This window comes from Echinops telfairi, unplaced genomic scaffold (assembly GCF_000313985.2).
Source record: "Echinops telfairi isolate 266 unplaced genomic scaffold, ASM31398v2 ScPeMD7_18;HRSCAF=68, whole genome shotgun sequence".
Lineage (NCBI taxonomy): Eukaryota > Metazoa > Chordata > Mammalia > Afrosoricida > Tenrecidae > Echinops > Echinops telfairi.
In genome coordinates this window covers 32,135,468-32,146,304 of record NW_022103915.1, presented here as the reverse complement: position 1 = coordinate 32,146,304, position 10,837 = coordinate 32,135,468, and the positions used below count along the sequence as shown (strand labels likewise).

The 10,837-nt window shown below is 37.2% G+C and overlaps 1 protein-coding gene across 1 annotated transcript in view; it reads right to left on the bottom strand.

The window, feature by feature from the left end:
• Nucleotides 1-10,837, bottom strand: part of NUMB (NUMB endocytic adaptor protein) — a 159,466-nt gene that overhangs the window by 117,903 nt on the left and 30,726 nt on the right. The window lies entirely within an intron of this gene.

Genomic DNA, 10,837 nt, shown 5'->3' with positions numbered 1-10,837 from the left:
GAATCCAAGACAGGTAAACCCCTCAGGACCAATAATGAGAGTAGCAACACCAGAAGAGTAAAGGGAAGGTGGGGGATATAGGGGGAACCAATCTCAATGATCTACATATAACCCCCACCCAGGGGGATGGACAACAGAAAAGTGGGTGAAGGGAGACATTGGTCAGTGTAAGACACGACAAATAATAATAATTTGTAAGTTTTCAAGGGTTCTAGGGGGAGGGAGGGTGGTGGAGGGAAAGGAAAAAATGAGGAGTTGATATCAAGGGCTCAGGTAAAAAGAAAATGTTTTGAAAATGATGATGGGAATACATGCACAAATGCGCTTGACACACTGGATATACGTATGTAGGTAAAATGATAAAAAATAAAATTAAAAAATCATCTAACAAAGGTTGCAGCAGAACATTGACAGAGTTGTCATAGAATCAGACTTGATTCAGAAAAGGAGCAGAACAATGGATATCATTGATGATGTCAGATGGATCTCAGCTGAAAGCAAAAAATACCAGAAAGATGTTTACTTGTGTTTTATTATATATGCAAAGGAATTTGACTGTGTGGACCAAAACAAATAGCTACCCTTGAGAGAGAAGTATTCCAGAACACAATTGTGCTCAAGCAGAACCTGTACATGGATCAAAAGGCAGTAGTGGGAACAGAACAGGGGATAGTGTATAGTTTAAAATCAGTTAAGTGTGTGTCAGAGTTGTATCATCTCACCATATTTATTCAATCTGTATGCTAAGCAAATAATTAGAAAAGCTGAATTATATGAAGAATGTGTTATCAGGATTGGAGGAAGGCTTATTAACAACCTTTGATATGCAGTGAACACAACCTTGCCTACTGAAATCGAGGACTTGAAACACTTGCTGATGAAGATCAAGGATTATAGCTTTCAATACAACTCAATGTTTACAGCCTTTAATATAGGTGTGACAGAGGATAATTCTATGTATCTATTTATATGTACTATAAATATATCATTTACTATAGTAGTGCATTTAGGGGCCAAACTAAGAAAAACTTTGGCCATAACCAAACACTGGAAGGAATAAATCACTGCCCCTGAAATCTCAGGATCATAGTCTCAAGGTCAACTGGCATAACATAATCCACAAAGACAATGATCTACATTCTATTTTGGAGAGTAGTAACTGGCATCTTAAAAGCTCGTGAATGGCCTAGATGGTCCAATCACTGGTCCTCAACTTGTCCAAGGAAAGAATAGTGAAGAAAATCAAAGATGCATGGAAAGAGTTAGTCCATAGGACTAATGGATCATGAGAACCTCAGCCTCCACACTCCCGAGACCAGAAGAGCTGGATGGTGCTTGGCAACTACTTCCAACTTCTTTGAAAAGAACAATAGGAAGTAATGGAGTGGACAGAGTGAATAAAAATGTGGAACAAAACTCAAATCATAAATAAAAACAAGGGTTACTGTTGTGATTTAAGAGACTGATGAAACCTTCAATGCTATGGCCCTTAGACATTGTCCAAATCTGGAATTGAATTCACCCTAGTAATTTTGTTTTCAGCCAAACAGAAAGGCTTATCAAAAGACCACCAACCACTCAGGTTTGCACTCCTTTGAACAATCAACCATACAAGATTAAAAGACACAGCATTTTCCCAGGAAAAAAGGTGAAAGTATAGAAATGGAGAGGAAAGAAAGACAAGTAGAAATGGAAAAACACGTAAGTATGAAGAGTGCTCTTATAATGTAAGATTGCACTCAGTTATATGAAACAAAAAGTGAATGGAAACAAATGTTCTCTGTAAACTTTCACCCAAATCACAATAAAAAGTTAAAAATATGTTAGGGGGGAAAAAACCTGATTGAGTAAATTATTGAACAACTTCCTCATTTTTATAAGAATTAAAATTATAATAGCTGCAAGCAAAAAATATTTCAATATTCTTCTCTAGCACAATTCAAATGTATCAATTCTTTCTTCAGTCTTCCTTTATTAAATGTCCAACTTTCACATGCATATGAGGCAACTGAAAATACCATGGCTTGGAAAAGAACATTGAAATTACCATGGGCTATTGAAAGGACCAACATCTGTCCTGGAAGAAGTATTATCAAAGCGCCCCTTAGAAGCAAAGACAGTGAGCCTTTGCCTTACATACTTCGGACATGTTGTCAGGAGAAACCAATTCCTGGAGAAGGATATCATGTTGATAATGAAGAGGGGCAGCAAAAAGATGCAAGCCCTCAAATAAATGGACTGACGCAGTGGCTGCAACAGTGGGATCAAGCATAGAAACAACTGTGAGAATGGTGCAGGACCACACAGTGTCTCATTCTATTGTACTTAGGTTGCTATGGGTTAGAACTGATTCAATGGCACATAACAACAAAGTAAAAATTCTTAAGACTTTTATTCAAAACTTAATTTTAAATGTGTTTATTAAGTGCTCCTAGTCATACTGGAATATGACTATGTACGTATTTAAAAAGAAAAATTAATTCACCATAAGCAATGCAATATTGCTGTTCCTGTGTAAGGAAATGACTGGCAGCAACTAAGATTTACTCAACACTTATTTGTTAAACATTCTCATATAACGCAGCCAAGAAATATTCTCATCTTATAACTTAGGCAAAGAGAAGTAATGTCTAAGGTCACCATCTCTTACGTGATGGGGTTGGAATAATAATAATACCTGAACCTGGTCCCAGAGGCCTTTCTTTTTCTTTTTCCTTCATTTACTTTTGGGTGGACTTGGTAATTTTCTTTTCTTTTTTAATCATACTATTGAGGGTTCTTACAGCTTTTATAAAAATCCATATATCAATTGTATCAATCACATTTGTACATATGTTGCCATCATCAATTTCAAAGCATTTTCTTTCTATTTGAGCCCTTGGTATCAGCTCCTCTTTTTTTCCTCCCTCTTTCACCATCCCACCCAGCAGCTTTTATTTTTAATTTTTACTTAATTTTGTTTTAATTTTTATCACAATAAAGGTATTTGCATCTAATGATTTTTTTAAACAAAATGAAAGCAAATACATTTTTTTAAACAAAATGAAAGCAAATTATATAGTCCTGCTTCTCAAATGCCCCACAAAAATCATGCAGTACTATAATATTAATAAATCATATTATAGCCTTACTGCCTTAAACCTAATTATCACAATGTTAAAATTATCTATAGTATATTTTTCATTTACTCTTTAATTCCAGGTACTATTACTTTGCGTGTTCAGAATCATGAGAAAGGTTTGTATGGTCTTTGTAATGAGTTCTATTATTGAGAGACACTAGACATTTGTTTTGCATAGATATCCAATTCAGATTATATTCACAAAAACCAAAGAATAAAAACAGCTGAATTTCATGCCTAATAGATACTCTAACAACACCATTTCAGATATAATTTACTAAGTTTATTTTTAGTTAACAATGTGTTTCATATCATTTCTACATTAGCCTAATTCTTCAACAGACTGTAATGGTTTTGATGTTTTACTTTCAGTCAAAACACTTATGTTAAAAAAGAACTCAGTATCATAAAACACAGAGATATAATTAATAGGTGTAGCAAATGCTGTTCAGATATTCAAGAAACCATATTAGACATGTTACCAGTGAAAAACTTGCCCTGTTTACTAAATGAACAGACGTGGTCAATATAAAAATAATTAAAGGAAAATATTAATTTTTTTCATAATTACATTTTACCTCTTTCCACCACCATAACAGTTATCTTAAACTAAAAGTCTCTTTAATTTTCCCAAGTATAAATTAAGTCCTCCTACGTAGCAGTCCTGGTGGTGAAGTCAATTAGCACTGAGTTGCCAGCCACAGGTCAGCAGTTCAAAACCACCAGCCACTCTATGGGAGAGAGACTGTTTTCTATTGCTGTAAAGCATTAAAAGTCAGAAACCTACAAGGGCAGTTCTACCCTATCTTATAGGGGTGCTATCAGTCTGAATCAAGACTGGACGACAGCGAGGAGTCTTTTGGTTTTTTTTTGAGGTAACACCAATTCTTATAAGTTGTTTATTTAACCAAATATTTACTTCCATCAGAACTGATGATCTTTGTCTCTTTCAAGTCCAAGGTCCAGCCTGCCAGCCCCAGTATCTTTCCAAAGGTTTTAAACTATCCACCACTCAAATTCAACGCTGGGTGCTATCAAAAAAACTAGGTATCGATTACCTAAATATCCCCTAATATGTGAACAATAACAATTTGTATAATTTAATTTCAACAAGGCCAATTGTGATCTGCAGCTCCTAACTCTATACCAATCTTCCCCAAATGGTAATAAAACATATAATTTCTCTTAATTATATCCTAACTCCTTGCTACATCAGTTCAAACCCATCAGCTGCTCCATGAGCAAAAGATAGGCTTTCTGAACCTATAAAGGTTTACAACCTTGAAAACCCACAGGGGCAGTTCTTCTTCCCTGCTCTGTAGGATTACTAAGAGCTGGAACTGATTCAATTGGCAGTGAGTAAAATGAAGAAATATATTCCAAAACTATTGAAAGCCTAGATGAAATAAACCAATTTCTAGAAACACACTACTTACCTAAACTAATACACACTGAACTGAAAAAACTGGAACATACTGTATATATTCGAGTATAAGCCAACATGAATATCAGCCGAGGCACTTAAATTTTACCACAAAAACTGCACTAAAAATGTGCTGAAAAACTCGGCTTATACATAAGTATATATGGTACCTTTAATAAAAAAAATTGAACAGGTCATAATTAAAAATAATAAAAAAGGTCGTGGCCCAGGCGGCTTGACTGACAAATTGTATCAAGTAGTCAGAGAACAGCTGACACCAATTCTACTCAAACCATTCCAGACTATAGGTAAGAATACTCCCAAATTCATTTTAATGAAGTGAGCAGAACAAATAATTGAAGTCTAAGCCTAAGAAAATTGAGTTTGTGGTCAAAATAAGTAAAGGAAGGAGGTAAATCTGATATGAAAACAAATACCAAAAATCAAAAGTTCCAACGAATTCTATTCTGTATCCTCAGAAATGGTCTAACTCTGGAAAACCTAAAACACTTAGGTAAAGTACATGTAGGATAATTCACTCCAACAAAAAATGCTGTGTAAACTTTAGTATTAAATTCAGATCTAGTCTGAGATGAAGCTTCGTTGAGCACAAAACAGATGTTTCCAGGTATTAAGAGGAGTGTATCCTGCTTAGCCGGGTATTCACTCTACTGGATGCCAATCTATAAGCAAAGGAAAGCCAAGTCCCCAGCTCTTCAAAGGAAACCAAGACAGCCATTAAACTGTAAAAATCATTTAGAGAGTCACAACCAATACTTAGAATGAAACATGGAAAAGCTAAGTGCATCACATGTAGTAAGGGTAAATGTTGATTCACATTTTTATTTCAACTATTTCTGTGTGTGCACAAGCACACATGGAAGTATCATCAAATGTTTAAAAGCCATTGCAAAGAGAAACTTTTACACATATTATACATCTGAAGATGTAGCAAGAATATTTTTAATAATCAACCAAATAGAAGGGGGTAAAGTCTACTTTCAGGAGGAAGAAAAAAATGACAGTATAGTCATTCAATTAATACTGTCGCTCATTTACTCACTGCCACTAAGTGCATGCCAACTCATAGGGATCCTATAAGACAGGATAGAACTGACCCTGTGAGTTTCTGAGACTGTTTTTTTGACGTTTATCTTTTTGTTTATTTAACAGTCTAGAAAGGTTCCAGGTCAGTATTGAGTATCATCTCCTCATGATCATTCAAAAATGCAAAGTCTTTCTATCTTGTGGTTTGCTGTTCTCAGAGCCCATCATCGTTTGAGTCCAGCTAATAGAAGGGGAAAGCAACCGGGAGACTTTGTGGAGGACCAGGTCTGTGAGAGACACAGTTTACTTCTGCTCACACTCCTTCACAGACAACTTAGTCACAGGTTATACTTAAGTACAAGAAGAGCTGGGAGGGGTCACCAAGTAATGTGTCCAAACAAAGAGACAACAAAGTTACCATAATTACTTATCAACAATACCTGGACAACAGTGAAGAGCCTATGTAGTTGTCCACTATTGGTCAGAAACTATAAATCTTTACTGCAGTAGAAAGCCCCACTTTTCTCTCAATTAATACCATATATCTCATAAAACAAATCATAGCTACACACACATCAGTATAAATGAATCTTAAAATATTTAATATTTATTAGAATGAAACAAAGATAAATATATAGTGTGGATCCCCTTTTTTGGAGTAAAACTACACAATATAGTTTTGGAATACATAAAAATGTAGTATATATTTTGAAATACACACAAATGAAGATAAAGAAGTGATAAACAAATCTCACCTTTAACCAAGGACTCAAACAGAATGTAAATGTTAAGAAAATAATGATGGCAACATATGTACAAATGAGCTTGATACAATTGATGTATGGATTGTTAAAAGAGCTGCAAGAGCCCCCAATAAAATGATCTTTAAAAATAACAAAATATTGTTAATCATACAGGGGAAAAGTCATGTGTATAGTCACAGCTGTTGCAAAGGGTATTTAAAATAAATAAATTTGGGGTCTTGCAAAAATTTTTAAAAAAAAGAAGAAGCTCACCTTAAAGGAGGCATAGGTGAATGGAAATCAAGAAGAAACACACCAACAACATTGTTAAGTGTCTATCTTTTGAGATGAGTGGTGGGTTCACAGGTTAAGTTTTATATCTGTTTCATTACTCACATGCATAGTAACATATTCTATGTATCAAACATTTCATAAGGGAAAGAAGAAGGGAAAAGAGTGTAGGGGGAGAAAAAAGAAAGCAAGAGGAGAAGGAAAACAGATACCTACAAGTAAATCAACAGGGACCTCTTGTTTCTCCCAATAAAGGTAACCTGGTCTTCTGTAAAAATATTCCCTCCATCTGGAAGCCAAAATGCTTTCATTTATTTATTTTACAAATCTTAAAGTCAAAAGCCTGAAATAAAATGCAAATAACCTACCTACACTCAATTTTAAAATTTAATATTAAGGTACATTAGAAAAAGAAAAGCAAGGAAACTTAAATTTTTTTAATATAAAGACTGAAGTATAGCCATACTAGAATTCATATTAAAGAAATAAATGTACCTACACCTAAAATCATCATGAAGGTGACAGCTACAAATGCAGACTGACAAATGTGAGTTATATTGGAAAACTAAGTATCTTAAGTGGCAATATCATTGATAATACGATTTCCTGAAATGGTGAACTTTTAACAAAGTTTTAAGCAAAATAAAGTACAATTTGGCCCCCGATTCACTCAGTATTCATATTCCTGGAAAATTCACTATTAACATCATGTAAAACTGTGCTTAAATGTATAACAGAGTTAGAATCAGTTAAGTATAAACAGGCTTTTCACCTACAAGAACATCTGGGAAAATGCTCAAAATCTGTGAAGAACTTGTGGGATTGTCTGGTATGTCTGGCTCACTGAATGCCAGTGCCGCCCTCCTCTGCCCTAACCATTGTAGCAACACAAAATGCACCCTCAAAATTCCAAACCCCTAATAGGAACAGGACCGTCATTATAGAAAACCAATGAACTCAAGAAATGCTAGGTCCCAGTCATAATCAGACAACCCTTGTTTTCATCATGTAAATGTGATAAAATGCCTATTCAAGTTCTAATACTGACCAAGGAGCAATCCTTATACATTGAGGAAATTTATTATTAATTTCTATTAATAATAAAGGCAAATACAATTTAAGAATGTTCACCCTAAATGAAAGGGATACATCAAATATTGGAAGTCTTTTCACCCATGATGGCAATTTTGAAAGCAGTTTGATTATTTTGCTAAGACATAAGAAGAACACAAATGGAAAATCACTGTTAGCAATCAAAGAGCATTTTACAGTTTACAAAGCACTTTTATTAATTTTAACTATCTTAGCAATCCTAGAAGCCCTGTTAATGTAGTAGTTATGCAATGGGCTGTTCCACTGCAGTGAATTATTAAATATGGCTTTTCTAGTCAGTGTTTGTAACTCCCATCAAATAGCTTTTTTCTTGATGGAGCTGGGTAAGAGGAGGGAAGATACTGATAGGATTATATGATTCAACTGTGCATGATTGTTAATAAGGTTAATTTTGATTGCCACTCTGCTGCGGAGAAAATGAGCCATCTCAGAAGCAGGAAGGGTGAAGGGGGACCTCACTACCAGTAAGAGAGAAAAGCCAGGAGTAGAAGTCTTTCAGATCCCTGAGATCCCTGCACATTGAACCTTCTTGATTCAATAGACAGCTGTGACACTAGAGAAGCAGCAACGAGAGAATCAAGAACCAGTCTCCAAGACAGAGTGGTAGACTTCCCAGCCCACAAGCAAAAAAAACTAGCCAAGTGTCTTTGGGCAGGAGGCTGGCTTGTGGAGTGATGTTCCAGTCTAGGCACTCAATTGGGGGAATTTATGTTTGCTGACCCACAGAGCTAGAGCTAAGTGCCTTTGGACTGAGGCTTGTGGTGGAATGCCTTTTGAGCACTTATTGGCAGCCTTAAAAGAGCTTTGTAACACTGCCCGGGAAGGACAGAGATCAGTGGGCTATGTTGCAAAGAGACTGAAGACAAGAGCCTGTTGGCATGGCTGAGGCGAGACTCTCCTACCAAATAATTATATCCGGGGCATTTGTAACTGGTTAACTGAGTTGAGTTCTGTGAGACCATTGCAATGAATTATAGAATCCAACTGAAATAGAGTGCTGTGGGAGGGAAGGATGGGGTAGAATTGGTAGAGGGGAGCATGTCTGCCTTCAGCCTCAAAAATCCGCCTTGGGTGATTCTGATGTAGATTTTCATTTTCTTTCTCCCTTTCACAGTTAGAGGAGGTCAGACATCACGCACATGTCATTTCTATGTATAGTTAGTGTCAGAAGGGTGATTCACTGCAAAGACTAAATTCATTGGAAGAGTGGGACTTTATAAGAGAAAAAAATGAAGGTGCATGAAAAGTGAAAACTTCTGATTCTTTCATGGTTACTTTGATTACTGTTGTCTGTAATGGTTTAAATCAGCGGTTCTCAACCTGGGGGTCGAACGACCTTTTCATAAATTACCTAAGCCATTGGAAAACACGTTTCCAATGGTCTTAGGAACTGAGACACTGCTCCTCTACGGGGGGCGCGGGGGGGGGGGGGCGGCACCTACATGCAGATACACCCACAAACGAGTACCCAGCAAGAAGAATGTTACCCATGCTGCATCATGCTTCAAGACAAAATTTTATTTATTTGTAATTAGAAATAAATATTTCTCAATATATAATGATATAGTTTTTGTGATTAATCACTATGCTTTACTGATGTTCAATTTGTACCAATGAAAATACATCCAGCATATCAGATATTTACACTGCAATTCACAACAGTAGCAAAATTGCAGTTATGAAGTAGCAACGAAAATAATTTTATGGTTGGGGGTCACCACAACATGAGGAACTGTATTAAAGGGTTGCAACATTAGGAAGGTTACAGTGTAATGCCCTATGGGAGAAGACAGCCTTATCTTTGTCCTACAGAGCTGCTAGTGGTTTTAACCCACCAATTTTGGGGGAGTGCATACACACCTCTCTGCACTTCAAACAAGCTGGCCTCCTTGTTCTCAGCCCTAGTCCTTATGGGCTGGGTCAGTGCTCATAGGCTTAGAATTCCACACAACTCCCTAACTTCAGACCAACCAGCCCTTCTCTTCTCCCACTCCCCCTCCCCTTCTTCCTCCCTTTTTTTCTTAACTTAGCCTTTGTAAACCAAGTAAATGGGTGCCAATGGAACCTGTCCAAACTCATCTCTTCATTGCTTCCTGTCCCCAAATTCCACTCAACACATGGACCTGGGTGGTTACCACAATGAAAATACCAGGCTGTCTGCTACTGGCTCCCTGTAACTTTCAGTCCTTGGAGGAGCTTTCTTTGATGGGCACAGAATTTTCCTGCATCGATGCATCCAATGGCAAACTGCTTACTCAAAATTAGTAAAGCCAAACAGTTTACTTTTCCTCTCTAGGCCTTCCCTTCAAATGTAAGTTTCCTGTTCTCTCAGCAATTTTGGATGGGCCTCGGGTTTCTACCTAAGCCCCTAATTCCACATAGGCTTCTGGCTTAAAATAAGAGATGGTTCTTTCTGGGCAATTGATAACTCCCTTTTTAGCATACTTAATTAACTTTAGGCTGAAGGTGGGTTTACAGGTTTTTGTAATCATGAGTAATCACATTGATTTCTCTTACACATTTAGGCCTGTTTTACATTACCAGGCAGGAGAATCATTATCCATAAAGCAGACAGATAAAACACATATCATTCAACCCTTTAAAAAGTACCTGATTTGGGGGCACTAACCCACCTAAGGGGAGGGTATTGTTTATATCTCCACAGGGAAAGAGGGACCAAACTTCAACCCAGTGCTCCAAGATGTGAATGCAACATGCCGGTGTGGAGTAGGGAATCAGTGGAGAGGTCTGGGAGGCCGGCCCCAATCCCAACTACTATGTGGACACCTGGCCCTCCCGCCAGAAGAATTTATTTCAAAGGACGGCATTAAATCTGCAGCTCCAGGAGAGGGACATATCTAATCGGAGCACATGGGAGCAGATGAAGGGGGAGGAGGAGAGAGTGGAGCACATCCTGGCCCACCAGGCTGTGAGGATGATGTTTCCAATTAAAGCAGCCAGTCCACAGAGAGGACCACATGGCTGGCCCCACTATGAGACAGGACGCCCCTTACTGACCCATAGCCCTACAGGAGACAACACCGCAGACACAGTGTGGGAATTTCACTCGATCTGATCCCACCACACCAAGGCAAAACA